A 17,671-nucleotide genomic window follows, 5' to 3' on the forward strand; every position below is an offset into this window, starting at 1 on the left:
CATCCAAAATATTTAAAAATATAAAATGTCTAGTGGCAAGGAGTACTAGGAAGAAACATTTAAAATGGTAATGTGCTGAGAATGATGGGTGAGTGGTTACAGGGGTTGTTTCAGGAAAGGTCTTTTTGACGAGGGGATATTTCACAGAGCCCTGACTGAAGGGAGGAAATGAACCATGCAACTCTGTGGGGAAGTACAAGCCTTTCATTTTACTGCCTTCAAGCTTTTGCCCCTCTTACATTTGTAGGAATATCATTTATAAAGTTCACAACGTCTTTAAGTGGTAGTCTCTTATCTTGCTCTAAAGATTTTTGGTCTCAAGCCAGGGTGAAATCAGAATACGAGAGCTAGTGGCTACTATAGAAATCATCTAATCTACTTGCCAATTTTAAGGAGGAGGTAGGTAAGATTTAGATAGGTTAATTGATTTGTTTTGAGTGACAAAGTGAATTAATGGTGAAATGGCAACTAGAACCCTGGTTTCCTGGCTCTTACTGTTGTCCTGCGTAGGACTGAGATTTCTCAGGACAGCAGGTACTCTCATAATGTTGTTTCATCAACACTGTTTTGCTATAATGTTTGTGAGATGCCATGGGAACGTAACTCTTGTTTATATTAATTAGCCTGTGGTAAAATTGGTTTTCTATATGTTGGTTCACATGAAGTCTCAGAACCTATAGACAACGTTAAGTGAGGACTTAGTATAATGAGATCCAAATAAGGAAGTCTTCTTGAAGCTCTTAAGAATTTATAAAACAGATTTAATTTATTCTGTCTTTCTTTAGAATTTCATTGATATTGATGTTTCAAATGAGCCATTTGATTTTTTCTGTACATTGCAGAGTCTATCTGATTGATCATTCAGAAACATACTTGCAATGATTTCTACATGTAGATATCTTTTAAATTTTAGTTTTTCAATAGTGTAAAACATGTTTTTTTAGTATTACAAACATGACATTTACGCATATACATAAAACCCAAAAATGTCCTTGTGTGTAGCCCCACATAGCATGGAGTCATGGATTTAATTGCATTATGGCTTTATTCTCTCAATGAAATGCTGAAGAATGCCTCTAACAATTTACATAGAGGGTGGCTAAATAGTAGATTTTCTAGATCATCTCTAAGGGATTAGAAGTCTTACACTCGTCTTTGGTAGGTAAGGGCTAAGAATCCTCACCTATGTAGAATGCAAGTTTCCTGACATTCCTCAAGATTAGTAGCTTAGTAGTAAAATTTTGCTACATTTACTATATTGTCAATGTACAGTAAGTTTATAAGATATATCTTTAATAATTTTAAAAACAGTGAATTTGAACATGCAACTATAGCTACTGAGTATATACATTAAATTATATGTTTTGCTCTATAAATTTTTGGGACAGGGGTTTTATTTTGTTCTATTCAATAAAGCTTTCTTTTACAGGTATTTTTCCATATAATAGACAACCATTCCTCTTTACTATGCCATTGAATAAATGTCCTAAGTGAATACAATCATTCTTTTAGAAATATATAAAACAATCTGTCAAAGTATTTAAAATGCATTTTGTGGTTCTAAAATGTGTCCTTTATGGTTCCTTTTAGATATGAATGGTGTCTAATTACTTTAGTTTAGATGCTTTAATTATAGTGTATCTTTAAGCAAATGGAATATTTGTAGACTATTACAATTAAACAGAATAATAAATCACTCTTTCAAGATTTTTTTAAGGAAATGTACACAAGTTGAATGAATATACATGGCCACATAAAACGGCATTTCACTAAAAAAAAGTGTATAGCATTTTTATCTGGGAAAATATTCTAGAACTATTTTGTCCACAAGTGACATGTGTTTGGATTGTCCTAATTTTACCACCGGCTAATTGTGCACCAGGCCTCTAGTATTATTATAAGGAGAGAAAAATCAATTATAAATCAAAGTAGTGCTTTTAAAGTAATACTTCTGTTTTCTTATTAAAAAAAATAAGAAAGGACAAATGCTTGAATATTTTTTAAGTCCTAATCTTTGTGTTTTTCAGATTCTTTTTTACAAATGCTCCCTATGAGAAATGAAGATGAATGGAAATGAAAAAATCTTTTCAAAGGGACACAAAATAGGAAGATCTTGTGTAAATATAGGAAAATCAAGGCATCCAAACAGTCAATCTAATTATATTGAATAGCAAAAGAGAAGATGCAAAGCAGCCTGTGAGCCTTTTGTTTTGGGGTCAAAGGCTTTATTCCTAATGATTGCTAGAATTCTTTTGGTTACTAAGCACCCTTGAACAAAATCTAAAGTCAAAATCTCTGCAATTATAAACCATCTCTATTCAGAGTAATCTTGTAATGTATTTATTTTCTTTAAGTAGCAAAACAAATTATATGTGCTAAGTAATTCTTGGAACATTACATTAAATTAGGTATTTCTTATTTCAAAAATTGGAAGAAACAGAATGTATGTGTTTGGTTTTTTTCCCCCCCACCTTTGTGATATATTTTATTATAAAACACTAGAGGCCTGGTGCATGAACTCATACATGGATGGGGTCTGACTGTCCTGCCCCAACGGGCCACTAGGGAGGAGGGATGCAGGAGGTCGGCCAGCTGGCCCTACCGCTCATCAGGGCGGGGGCGGGGGGAGAGCGATTGGGAGCAGGGCCGGCCAGGGGGAGGGGCCGCGGAAGGTTGGGGGGGCCAATTGGGGCCCCAATAGGGTCGATTGGCTGCCGCAGTGCATGTCATAGTGACCAGTCATTCCGGTCATTCTGTTGTTCTGGTCATGGGGCTTTTTTATATGTAGACTAGTAGCCCGGTGCATGAAATTCATGCATGGGGAAGTGAGTGTCCCTCAGCCCAGCCTGCACCATCTTGCAATCCGGGACTGCTGGCTCCTAACCACTCACCTGCCTGCCTGCCTGATCGCCCCTAACCACTCTGCCTGCCAGCCTACTCACCCTCAACTGCCCCCCCCACCGGCCTTCTCACCCCCAACTGTCCCCCTTTGCCGGCCTGATTGCTCCCAACTGCCCCCCACTGCTGGCCTGCTCGCCCCTAACTGCCCCCTGCTGCCAGCCTGCTTGCCCCCAACTGGCCTCCCCTGCCAGCCTGTTCACCCCCAACTTCCCCCACACCCTGCCAGCCTGATCACCCCTAACTGCCTCTGCCTCAGCCCTGCCACCATGGCTTTGTCTGGAAGGGCATCTGGAAGGTCTCCCGGTCTAATTAGCATATTACTCTTTTATTAGTGTAGGTGACAGAAGCAACCAATGAGAGAGAGGAGAGAAATCCCCAGAGAATTCTGATTTTGTTAGCTGACAAAAAAAGAAAAGTATCACTTTTAGTAGTTTTTCTTTCCTTGCTATATTTATTTTTTTTTTCTTTCTATGATCTGACTGGTGCATAGAAAGAAAGAAAAATACATTCTGGTTTTTTGTTTTGTTTTGTTTTCAACTCAAAGAAAGATTTGAAGTGCATTTATATGGTTATTTCCAGGGTAATTTTTCTTTTATTTTTGAAGAGTACATTTTTTTGAGCTTCAAAATCAGAAGTCAGTCATAGGTCACTAAACATAAACTTCCCACTGGTGAAGTAAGAAAACTGTTACCCTTGCAGACAGTGAATGACAAATATGAAGATTACAGAAAGAAGGATTGATATGAAGATTCCCAGACTAAATCAGTGGGCCTTGACCTGGGGCAAAGAGAGTAAAGGGACATGACTTTCTTCTATGAGTTGAACACCACATACCTGGCCCTGCTTCTGTCTTCTGGTATACTAGTAATTGTAACCTTGAAGACTTAAGGAAAAGGCAAACAAAGGACTTCTCACATTGGTATAAATATGGTTTTTATTCTTAGATGGCTATAAGAAGAAGGTAAACTTTCCCCCTATTTTCTCTACTCAATTTCAAGATTTGTACAGTGATTATCACTGAAACTGAAATCCTGAGATTTATCTCACTTTCACACTCATTGTTAACTTGCCTAATTTAGTTAATCTCAGCTTGTATGCAGGTCAACTTTGACAAGTAATTTAAAAGGTTGTCGTATTTGACAGGAAAGCTTTGATGATCATGGATTTTCCACTCTATTAATATCGTCAACTGGACTGTTTTCTGACATTCTAAAATAAATGTGAGTTGTGTTTACTATTATTCAAGAGACAGGTCTCTCAACTACTCTGGGTGAGAAATATTTCACTAGCTAGTGAGAATTTTTCAAGATATAAATGTTATATTCAGAAAATGTGGTGAGCTGGTCATTAAAGTTCCTTTAATTAATGTAATTGGAGCAGTTACATTGTATTCAGCTCTATGAAAATAGCATTAATCTTTAAAACCTCAAGTCTATGTGATTCTGTTTATAATATTTTTTTCTGAAGGTAGCAATGCAAAAGCACCATGGGAGGCAATTCATCTCTCTCTCTTGCTTTGGAATCTTTTGAGTGAGTCTTTAAATGAAGCAAATATAAAGTAGAAACCTCTTGTGAAATGAAAGATTCTGTCAAAGTAGTTGGGGGAGGGGGAGCTCCTGCAGGAGGCAACCAATCGATATGTTTCTCTTACATCAATGTTTCTCTCTGTCTTTCCCTCTGTCTTCCACTCTCCCTAAAAATCAATGAAAAATTATCCTCAGGTGAGGATTAACAACAAACAAACAAACAAAATGCATACTGGATAAGAGCAGGTTCCTTACACTCAGGTAGCCTGAGTTTAACGCTATGACCTGTGACCTAGATGAAGTTAATTCTGTTTCCTTCAGTTCCCTCAACTGTAAAATGGGCATAAAAACGATACTACCTCATTATGAGAGACAAGTTTTTTTTTTGTGTGTGTGTGTTTTTTTTATTCTTAAAACACTCAGAATTGTTCCTGGCATGCATAATAAGTGCAATAAAAAAAGTTCCTTATATGCATACATGAGTTATTAATTGATAAGATGTACCAAACTGGGTTTAGAGAAACAAGAAAGACAGGATCCTATTCTTAGGGAGATTATATATTACTAGAGGCCCGGTGCATGAAATTCGTGCATTGGGGGGGGAGGTGTCCCTCAGCCCAGCCTGCACCCTTTCCAATCTGGGACATCCCTCTCACAGTCCAGGACTGCTGGCTCCCAACCCCTCACCTGCCTGCCTTCCTGATCACCCCCTAACTACTCCCCTGCCAGCCTGATTGATGTCTAACTGCTCCCCTGCCAGCCTGTTTGCCCCCAACTTCCCTCCTCTGCCAACTGGTCACCCCTAACTGCCCTCCCCTGCAGGCTTGATCACCCCCAACTGCCCTCCTTTGCAGGCTTGGTCCCTCCCAACTGCTCTCCCCTGCTGGCCATCTTGTGGTGGCCATCTTGTATCCACATGGGGGCAGGATCTTTGACCACATGGGGACAGCTATCTTGATCTTATGTGTTGGAGTGATGGTCAATCTGCATATTACTCTTTTATTAGATAGGATAGAGGCCTGGTGCATGGGTGGGGGCCAGCTGGTTTTCCCTGAAGGGTGTCCCGGATCAGGGTGGGGATTCCCTTGGGGTGTGGGGTGGCCTGGGTGAGGGGCTTGTGGTGGTTTGCAGGCTGGCCACGCCCCCTGGTGACCCAAGGGGAGGCCCTGGTATCTGGGATTTATTTATCTTCTACAATTGAAACTTTGTAGCCTGGAGTGGAGCCAAGCCTGCTGCTAGCTCTGTGGCGGCAGCCATTTCTGGTGGGGTTTATTCACCTTCTATAATTGAAACTTTGTAGCCTGGAGTGGAGGCCTAGGCCGGCCAGGGCAGGTGGAAAGCTTGGGTTCCTCCGTTGCCTGGGGCAACCCTAGCCTGTTCTCTCCAGCTCCGTGGCTGCCGCCATTTTTGTTAGGATTTATCTTCTATCATTGAAACTTTGTAGCCTTAAGCAGAGGCCTACGCTGGCCAGGGTGTGCAGAAAGCTTCACTTCCTCTATCGCCTGGGAAACCCAAGCCTCCCTCCTGCTCGCTCAGTGGCTGCAGCCATCTTGGTTGGGTTAATTTGCATAATCACTCCTGATTGGCTGGTGGGTGTGGCTGGTGGGCGTGACTTGTTGGTGTAGCAGAGTGATGGTTAATTTGCACATTACTCTTTTATTAGATAGGATAGCCTGGGTGCAGGAAGTTGGTGTTTTTGAATAAACTGAGAGGAAGTGGGAGGGATGGATGGAGAGAAGGAGGGGAGGAGGGAAAGGGAAAGAGAGACACACACACAGAGAAAATAATTAGAAATTATGAAAATTTTCATGAAGAATAATAAATGTGGTGACTGAGTTAAGGGACACATCAGATACAGAAGGAAGACATTGATTAAGAGACCCAAAAGTGAAGACTCAAAAATACACTCTTTTACCATATTATACAAGATGGATCATTTTACCTTCTATCTTTCTGTGTCCTTATAGATCATGCCTTTTTCAAACAGTACATACATGGGATTTTTTATTCCAGTTTGAAAATAATATTTAGACTATAATTTCATTATATTAAATGTAAGAAGTGATATAATTAAGTGTATATTTAACTGAATGCTGTTTAATACATTTTTGCCATTTTTCCATTTCTCTCTTGGGATTAATTGCATTTTTTAAAATTTCATTTTCTGTGTATCACAATTTTCATGCTACAATCTTTTTTACATGAGTTTTGGAAAACTTTTGGCCATCATTCCTTCATATGTTGCTTCCACTTCACTCTCTCTTTCTGCTCTTCCTTTTTTTGATTCCCTTAAAAATGATTTTCTATGAAAACAGTAGCTAGTTCATCTTACAATTAAAAAAATAAGCTGTTTCCCCCCCTCAAGTTAACATATTATAGAAGAGAGCAGAATTGCCTTATGAAGTTACATTATTATCATAAAGAAATGTGGTTATAAGAGTCAATAAAACCATGAATCCTTTTTTTTTTTTTTACTGCTTCATCATAAAAATGTCAATTAAGAAGTGTAAATGCATTTCAATTGTAAGTGCAAGCTGTGATGAAAACAATGACTACAACGGAATCATTGCTAGTACAGCTTAGTTCTACTGCCTTATTTTGTGCTAAGGCACCCACACTTTTCACTACCATTGCTTTTGCACCATTGGTGAAAATGCTGACAAAATGAAAAAGTATTATTTTGAAAAGATTTTCCACCTATGTAGTATACACTTTAAGAAGATTGTCTTGAGCTAATCAGGGACTGATCTGGCTTGAGGCCAGGTTGGAGTTTTTGTAAAGGTTACTTTGTCTTTGTTCACCCATTCTTCTTGGGTGTGGCTAGCCAGGCATTTCAGTAAGTGTGGAATGTGCCTTGAGACCTGTTCCTTGGAGGCCCCTGAAGTAAGCTAGCTAATGGTGTTGGAGGACTGTGACTGGTGTAGGTCAGGTTTCCTTGACAGCAAGTGCAGGCTGACTTAGATTTAGACTTGCAAAGTGGGCGGGGCAAACTGGAGCAGCCTCCATTTTGTGGGTCTTCATGTAGGAATTAACTTTAGCAAAGTGTACCTTTTATTATAACTCTGGCAGACTAATTTGCATCAGTATGCAATCAGAGTCAAGACTTGTTTTAATTCAGATTCTAAATGAGATAAAATTAGTACATAAAGTCTCACCTAAGAGTGTTTGCAAGGTGCATTCTCTTTCAAGGTACCAAGACATTATTACATATTTATGTATCAAACAGTTAAAATAATTTTGACATTTTTATGCCTCTCTATCTGGAAAAACCTACAGCTTACGCCTCTGAAATACTTGATTATTCCATCTCTGTCTCTCACTTGCTCTCATTTATTAAGTGCCTTATGAGCAGCTTGGGCATGGTCCATCACCTCTACATGTTTTTGTGGAGGACATCCATCAGTTACATTATTCCGATTAAATGTGTGCCTGGAGATTGGAAAAGAAAAATGTTCTTTATTATTTCTAATGCTTTAAGTAGATAGTGAGGTCCAGACTATGGCTCTAGATCACTTTTATTTTATCTTTTAAAAAGGTAGAAAAGCAAACAGCTTGGATAATATAAATGTTATAGCTCTTGAGCATGGAATGTGGTCTTCCAAATTGAATATGTCCAAAGGAACTAAATGTTGGAATATTCTAGTTTGTATTATTAATTGATTAATAATACATTAATTTATTAGTAGCCCATTCAACTATTAATTTGATTGTGTCAATGACTCAAACTTTGCCATTTCTGAATTCACTGGTGGCATAGCTGACTTTTGAAGGACTATTTCTGGCATCACGGACATTTGTAGTGACTACGATTCCTTCAGTCACACGCCCTTTGATGACACTTTCTTTATTGGTTCAAGAGGGAAAATATCTTCAGTATTCATATTCGAGTATTCTGAACACGGACATTGGAGCCATGGCCCACTTAACATGCTACATTATAATAATTCACATGGTAAATGATGCTGTTAAATTTTAAATTAGGTTTTTGTTCATGAGTTCAGCAGGATCTTCTTCCAGCTTAAGAAGAAAGTGGAAATCCTGGCCCTTCCAAATATGTTTTAAAGAAACAAAAGATCAAAATAAGAAAATAGCAAAGTTGGCCTCAAGTTGATTTATGTTTTGAACCAGACTCAAATAAGGAAAAGCAGTAATTATAGTTTATAGATAATGCAAAACAAAGTAAACATTATCTACTATTGCTTTCCAGTTATGCATATTTTAAAACTTATTGCTTGATGATTACTTCACAGTCTTGTCACATTAGTATATTTAGTCTAGTTCTCACATTAAAACCAATTAAAGCAATGGATTAAATTTTGACTTTCCATTCTATTTCAGCTGCAATATTGTTCTGAACAATCTTCATATTTTCCTTTAAAATAAAACATTAATCTCAGCTACAAAATATTAATTAGTATAATGCTTTCAGCACTTTACAAGTTTTCTAATCACATATAATTTTTTCACATTATATTATTAGGAAAATCATTCAAATAATATTTTAGTGCGGTTTATAAGATTTGTTATTAATTATGGCTTTCTTATCTGCGAAACATACTCCCAGAATGTCAATGTAGCTCTGAAATAGAAATCTCTATAGAAAAATGTTCATATGTTAAAAATGAAAGTATTTTTCTTTGTCAAATAGACCCAGCATTAAACTCATAAAACGTATTTCTTGGTGAATAAAATATTTTAAATTATCTTTATATGTAGCAGCAGATGACATTGTATTTGTCAGATTACTCGATTTCAAAAACAAAGTGATTCTGGTGAATGAAATAGGAATTTTTAGAAAAGTGTATTTAGTTTGTTAAATCATGGAATTTCACAGAGTGCTATAGAACTAAGCTTGGACAAAATCAATGTCAGCAGGACAAGCCACTGACGTTGCCTGGTTAGAACAGCACCACTGGTTCTATTTTAATTGACTCTTTTTTTTTTAATTTTATTTTATTGTTTAAAGTATTACAAATAGTAGTACATATGTCTCTCTCCCCCCCACCCTCCCACCCCCCGCCCATTGACTTTATTTATTGCTGCTGTTGCCCTCGATACTTGACTCCACCACAGTTGACACAATCTCTAATTCAACTCTGTATTGCTTGAAAGTCACCCTCAGGGATGATTTTCCTTCTCCGCTGTCCTTTAGAGCCACTGGCACATGGTGGTACTGCTGTCCCAGTTTATAAGTGGCCCATCTCTAAACTGAGTTTGAGTTTGGAGAATTATGGGGTCTAGTTGTGATGTGAAGACGAGATGGTAATGCAGCAAGTGTAGATGGACCTGAGAGTGTAAACCAGCTCCTCCTGCAATTTAGCTGTGCCCACAGAGCCTGCTTGGGCTCTGCTAAATATATACAACACTTCTACTTGCTGTTGGAGCATTGTTGGTTATGCTTATCTGTATAGTAAGTGAATCTAATGATACCTAATTGATATGGACAACTTAGCTCACATAGTCCTTGGCTGAGTCTCTCCTGAACAAGGAAACCATGCACTGATAATTAAATTAAAACTATTTGTCATAAGGATGTGGCTTTGCTCTGACATCAAGTTACATTTGTCATAATTCTTTCTTGTATGTGTAGTATTGTATTTTGGTAGAGCTATTTGCTGTAGAGTTAGCCCTAGGTAACAAGCACTGGGTGTGAGTTCTGCTTTAGTTATTAATTTTCTAATTGACATTGGTCAATTAACGTTTCCCTATATCCTTATCATTAAAGTAAGTTTTCTGATCATACTTCTGGCTCTGTCAGGATTTTTCTGTTTAATCATTGAAAAAATATTGGGCATGTTCTGTGATTTTCACTGTCATTTTTTTCTGTTGATTCGGATAATTAGAAAAAATAGGAGTTTTAATTCAGCTTTCATATTGATCAAGACATTTCTAAGATAAACTTTGAGTAATTGCGGGGGCCAGATGCAGCAGGGATCTCCCTTTTCTGCGTCCAGCACGGAAAGAGAGATGAACGAACTGGTTCTAAGTGGAGGCGGCCAGGGATTGAGAAATAATAGAAAGAAAGAAAGACTCAGAAACAGATTTAAAAGCTGGGAGCCAGGTGGGACGCCATTCTCTCTGATGGAGAGGCAGCTATGATGACCCTGAGCCCTCGCAGCACATTTATTTTATACCCTCAAATACCAGGAAGTATCACCAAAACTTAGGATCAAAGGAGCTTATTTGCATTCTTGAGTAGGCCCTAGCATTCCTGGTGCTTGCCTGGATTTACATATCTAGACCTGCCCCTGCTGACACCTGGGCTGATATGAAGGCCAAGCTGATAACATGTCTAGCCTCATTGGGGAAGCATGTTCCCAGGGCGTGGCTCTGCCTATTGCGCTGAGTTCAGCTGACGATAATTAAAGAAATGCCCATGTGCCTTCCCAGGTGCTGTCTACAGTAATAGAAAAACTAAATAAACTACTAAAAAAACTGGGCTAACTTAGTCTGAGTAGCTACCTCAAATCTTCACTAAATAAAATAGAGGCATTAGGACCTACTGGTTAATTTTAATATATATGTATTTTCTTTAGTCAATTTGTAAATACAATTGTATTCTCTTCAGAAATATACTTTTCCATTAATTTACTTGCCTTTTGCATTTTTCTATGATCTGTTAGAACCTCTTTAGATTGATGTTAATTTTTATGAACCTGTAGAAGCTAGTCAAGCATAAGAAAACTAATTTTAAGGAACACGTTTAAAGGAGAGGTGCATGGGGTGTGGTGGACAGATCGGTAGGGAGCAGTAGCAGAGTTTTTCATAACCATGTATCAGAATGCTGGTCCTTCTCTACTGAATAAATCAAGTCTGCAGTGGAGGCCTCAGAGAAGAGATGCATCCTGCTGAGCTGGAAAGGGTAAGTGCAGAGGAAATTATGAGTTTGACTCTTTGCAAGTGAAATCAGTGGTTTACAATGTGCACTTGGTCAAACATAAAGATAAAAATACTTGTTATTTGGGTAACGCAAATAGATACTAGTTATTAGCATCAATCTAATGTTAATTTTCTTTTAAAGACAAAGAAAAGCTTTTCTAAATCTGAAATCAAAATTGAGTGCTAATTAAAGAATACCATTGGGAAATTAAATATATATGTATGTATAAATTTCTGAATACACACTATAAATTAGAGTTCTTGTCATAAACTAGCATCTAAATAGATAAATAAAGAATAAAATGGTACATGTAATGAAATATTATTGAGACATTGTATGGCATATTTCTGGGATGTGATAACCAGTTTTCTATTAAGAATAAATCAATTATTATTATTAGATAAGCAGTAACACCAATTCCATTATCACATCAAACTATAGACTGTCAACTAACTTTAGGTATTTAAGCTTCATTATAACATCATAATAAATGCATCCATTTATATATTTCTAGAAAAAGAGGCAAAGGGTAATGTACTTGCTATATAAAAAATAAAGTATTTACTCAATGTCAAAATTACCTTTTCATTCAACAAGATTGCTGTTATTTAAAATGAAAGCTTATTAAAATATAAATCCTTTGCAATAGGTATGTTGAGCGTAAGCTCTCTCTGATTTTATGCTGTTTTATTTCCCCATTCCCTGATCAGCATCATCAGTCTGGAGCAGAGTGAAGCCTCTTATATAATATTTCATAGAGTCCAGGTTACCATCACCACCACTAGCAACAAAACAGCAACAGCCAACACTTACTGATCTTTTTACTAATTTCCAGTCACAGTAAATGCTTTACAGTAACTCTTCACTTCTAACAACAATGTCATAAAGCAGCAATTTTCAACCTTTTTTATATCATGCCACACATAAACTAATTACTAAAATTCTGTGGGACACCAAAAATATGTTTTTTTGCCAATCTGACAAAAAATAGGCATAATTTTGATTCATTAACACCAGATCACTATTGCTATGTTGGCTGTTTTTTGTTTATTTGTTTGTTTGTTTGTTTGTTTTTAATTTGATAATCTAAGGGAAAAGAGGTTAGTACCCCTGACTAAATAGTCAGGTATTGCATGTTTTAAAAATTCTTGTGGCACACTGTTTAACATCACTTTCATAAAGTGATTTCTATTGAAACTGTGATTCAGAGAAATGGAGTGATCAAGGTCATACAACTGCTGTCAGACCAAGGTCTAAAAAGCAGGCAGTCTGACTCCAGAATCACAGTTCAATTCATATCACAGTTGGAACTTTTATTCTGTATTTCAGTTTCGACTACTGCATAGCAAACTATTACTAAACTTAGTGGTTTTAAAGAACAATACAATTGATTACTTTTGATGTTGTGGATTGACTGGTGCTATGGACTGAATGTTTGTGTTACCTTAAAATTAATATGTTGAAAACTAATCCAAAATGTGATGGAATTAGGATGTGGGCTTTAGGGAGGTGGTTAGGTCATGAGGATGGAGTTCTCATGAATGGAATAGTGCTCTTTTAAAATACATTTTATTGATTTTTTACAGAGAGAAAGGGAGAGGGATCGAGAGTTAGAAACATCAATGAGAGAGAAACATCGATCAGCTGCCTCCTGCACACCCCCCACTGGGGATGTACCCGCAACCAAGGTACATGCTGAATAGTGCTCTTTTTAAAAAAATGTCTTTATTGATTAAGTATTACATATGTGTCCTTATCCCCCCATTACTCCCCCATCCCCCCATCATGCTCTTTTATAAGAGCCCCCAGTGAGCTGCCTTGTCCCTCTATCTTGTGAGGACACAGTGAGATGGCCTCTGAAGCAGGGAGCAAGCCCTCACCAGACCCCCAAATCTGTCTTGCCTTGATCTTGGACTTCCTGGCTTCCAAAGCTGTAAGAAAGATATTTTTGTTGTTTATAAGCCACTCAGTCTGTTATTCTGCTATAACAGCCTGAACAGACTAAGACAGCTGGGCTCAGTTGGATAGATCTTCTGCTTCAGATAGTGCCAGCTAGGACTATAGTCTACTGGAGGCTCCACTGGACTGAGACATCTGAAATGGCTTACTCCACATAGCTGGTGATGCGGGCTGTTGGCTGGACATTCAGCCAAGATTGCCCATAGGAGCGCTTTGATTATCCTCCACAAGCCTCTCTGCCAACCTTGGAATTCTCTCTGCATAATGGGTGGGTTCTAAGAGGAAACATTTAAAAATTAATTTATTTTATTTTTATAACTTTTCATATTTTTTTCAACATCATTTATCCCCTCTATGCCTTCTTTTACCTCTACCCACCCCACTTCCTTCCGGCTCCGCCATCACCACACTTTGTCCATGTCCATGAGTTCTCTCTCTCTCTCTCTCTTTTTTTTTTTTTTTGCTTCTTCACTCAATCCTTCCACTCCTTGCCCCAACATCTCGCACATACACACACACCAGAGCTGGGAGCTGTCTGACTGCTCTGTATCCATGAGTCTGTCCCTATTTTGCTTGGTAGTTCAGTTTGTTCATTAGATTCCACATATGAGTCAAATCATATGACACTTGTCTTTCTCTGGCTTATTTCACTTAGCATAATGCTCTCAGATCCACCAATGCTGTTTCAAAGGATAATTTTTTCTTCCTTTTTACAGCAGAGTAGTTTCCATTGTATAAATGTACCACACCTTTTTATCCACTCATCTGCTGGTGGACACTTGGGCTGCCTAAGAGGAAACTTTTAAGCATATGAAAGCAAGAGCTGCAGATCTTTTCAGGGCCAGACTCATAAGTTATACAGTATCACTTCTGTTGTGTTCTCTGGCCAGGGAAAGTTATGAGTCCAGCCCAGAATCAAAAGGAAGAGAAATACACTTCATTTATTTTTGGAGACATGACCAAAAATATGTGAACAGCTTAATGTAACATGCCACTAAATTATTGTACTGCGGGTCATGTTGATATCAATAAAATATGAATTCAGTAGTTATACTTTAGTATAATGAAGTTAAAATTCCCTTATAGATATATTTTAAAATATTAACTTCTTGTCTTTGTATATTATTTGAATCACAAACAGTGAAGATACATGATACCATTATATTAAATAAACTTTTCATGACTATATTTAATGGAATCTTTGTTGGCTTATTGACTGAAACGTATGTTATTGGAAAAAAATAGAGATATTTAAAAATATTTTGTCATCATGTTCTTAATTGTTAGTATTATTTTTCTAATCTACTATGTTATTTACATTAAGCCATTTATTTTTTACTTTTTTCTTACTAACAATTTTTATGTTATATTTTGAGAGTCTTTGCAATTAAAGTTTCCAAAATTGACCACATTTTATTTCACACGGTTGTCTTATTTTATCCATCAAAAACACCATGAATAATGGCTGAAAATGTACATGACTAGTTATTTAGTAACTGTGAAACCAAGATAAGACTTTAATCCATATATTTCTTTATTAGAAGCCTGGTGCACAAAATTCGTGCATTGGGGAGGGAGGGGGTGTGTGTGTCCCTCAGCCCAGCCTGCACCCTCTCCAATCTGGGACCCCTCGAGAGATGTCCGACTGCCCATTTAGGCCTGATCCCTCTCACAATCCAGGACTGCTGGCTCCCACCTGCTCGCCTACCTCCCTGCCTAATTGCCCCTAAACGCTTCTGCCTGCCAGCCTGATCACCCTCTAACCATTCCCCTGCCAGCCTGATCGATGCCTACCTGCTCCCCTGCTGGCCTGATTGCTCCTAACTGCCCTCCCCTGCCAGCCAGGTCACCCCTAACTACCCTCCCCTGCAGGCCTGGTTGTCCCCAACTGCCCTCCCCTGCTGGCCGGGTCACCCCTAACTTCTTTCCCTTGCCAGCCTGGTCGCCCCTAACTGCCCTCCCCTGCTGGCCCAATTGCCCCTATCTGCCCTCCCCTGCAGGCCTGGTCACCTCCAACTGCCCTCCCCTGTAGGCCAGGTCACCCCCAACTGCCCTCCCCTGCTGGCCGGGTCACCCCCAAATGCCCTCCCCTGCAGTCATGGTCTCCCCCAACTGCCCTCCCCTGTAGGCCTGGTTCCCCCCAACTGCCCTTCCCTGCAGGCCTGGTTCCCCCCAACTGTCTCCCCCTGCAGGCCTGGGTCCTCCCAACTGTCCTCCCCTGCAGGCCTGGTCGCCTCCAACTGTCCTCCCCTGCAGGCCTGGTTGCCCCCAACTGCCCTCCCCTGTAGGCCTGGTCCCTCCCAACTGTCCTCTCCTGCAGGCCTGGTCCCTCCCAACTGCCCTCCCCTGCTGGCCTGATCGCCCACAACTGCCCTCCCCTGCTGGCCATCTTGTGGTGGCCATCTTGTGTCCACATTGGGACGGCCATCTTTGACCACATGGGGGAGGCCATCTTGTGTGTTGGAGTGATGGTCAATTTTCATATTACCTCTTTATTATATAGGATGGCTTTAATTATTAATTATTTTATATTATTTATGACTACTATTTCATAATATTGCCCTTATTTCACTGAAATCATGCCAATAAAACTGGGAGCTAATATAATTTTTATTTTTCATTTTTTAAATATAATTTTGTTGATTTCAGAGAGGAAGGGAGAGGGAGAGATAGAAACATCAATGATGAGAGAGAATCATTGATCACAGCCTCCTATATGCCCCACACTGGGGATCGAGCCCAGAACCAGCAACCCAGGCATGTGCCCTGACCAGGAATTAAACCTCTGACCTCCTGGTTCATAGTTTGATGCTCAACCACTGAGCCATGCTGGCTGCGCACTAATGTAATATTTAGATGATGAATAATGTGATATAAAGATTTAGAGTTATATATAATTATATAAACAATATTGAAAAAATTACACCTTTGATCTAAGCATTATGAAAAACAATAATAGAATAAAAAGGCTGGTAAGTAGAGTTTAAAATAATCTAAAGGGTGTTATGTAAGCGTGCTGTTATAGCATGGGCTGGTGATTTCCTAAGCTGAGTTTACTGCATTCAAATTCTTAAGCTACACATTATCTTTGAAACTCTACCAATTTGAGACATAACCAATATTTGTTTATTTAATTTTTTGAAATGTATGCAAAAACTAATTGCCTGCAACTTCCCTTTACATTTTTTAAATATGTGTAACAATATTTAAAACATATTGATCATATAGTTTTACAGGACCTCTATGGGGAGTCTTGTATTGATCATTGAATTTATTATACATAAAAACCTCAAGGGAGAGCTGCTATTAGTTATACCCATTATAAAATGAGGTCATTGAGGCTTAGGAAGTTAAATAAATCATGTAAAGTCACACATCTAAGAAGCATTGGAAGCTAAATTTGATCCTCTCACTTCTTGACCCTAAGTCTGTGCTTTTTAGACTACACCATTGGGCCCTCTATGAGTTATTAAAAGAATTAACTGTGATAAATCTTCCTACAGCACACACACAATTAATTTATTTCCTTGCATACTTTCTATGTGTCAGGCACTGTTCATGGCAATGAGGAAACAGTTATGGGCAAAATAGATATGGTTACGGTTGTGGCCTCATGGGGTTTTCAGTTTAGAGGTGTATGTGGCCACTAAGCAAACATATCTTTCAATAATCAGAATTTGCTAAATGAAAGAAACAGTCCATTTCCAGACCAGATAACAGGAAATCAAAGCCTTTCCTAATGAAAAACCACTTGAGCTGGGATCTGAGGAAGACAATTAAAAAAGACGAAAAGCAGAATGGGCTTGGGATGAGTGCCAGCCAGTGGGAAAGCAGAGCAAAGCCTTGTCTGAGAGAGAGAGCGTAGTGTTCCAGTCATTTCAATAAGGTCAGTATACCTGGAATTCAAGGAATGAGGAGCAGGGTGGATAAGTTGGTCCACAAGAAGGTAAGGGCAAGATTATGATATGCTAAACATTTAAATTTCAATCTGAAATCACTGGGAAGCCATTGATGTATTTTCAGGAGTGGGTGGCAATTGAGATTTGCATTTTTAAAACTCAATACTGGCTCCATTGTAGAGAATGAAGGGAATGAAAACATGATTTTAAAGTCTGAAGTAGACATATAAAGGTACAGGACTTGATCAGAGGAGAGTGCTAGGCTATGAACAAGTATTTTGAAATAATTTGTAGTACAGAGATGCTTATTGGACTAAAGGAAATTGGAGGTTAGGAACAGAAATGTGAGGGCTACGTCTAATTCAGAGGAATCATAATGTTTAATGGACAGATTAACATTTAATGACTGGGCCAACATTGGAGAATGAGATTGGCAAAAATGTGGAATGAAAACCTGATGAAAATTATTTTTTAATAGCAAAACAGAAGGAGTGCTTGAAGAAAAA

This window comes from Cnephaeus nilssonii (assembly GCF_951640355.1).
Source record: "Cnephaeus nilssonii genome assembly, chromosome: 5".
Taxonomy (NCBI): domain Eukaryota; kingdom Metazoa; phylum Chordata; class Mammalia; order Chiroptera; family Vespertilionidae; genus Cnephaeus; species Cnephaeus nilssonii.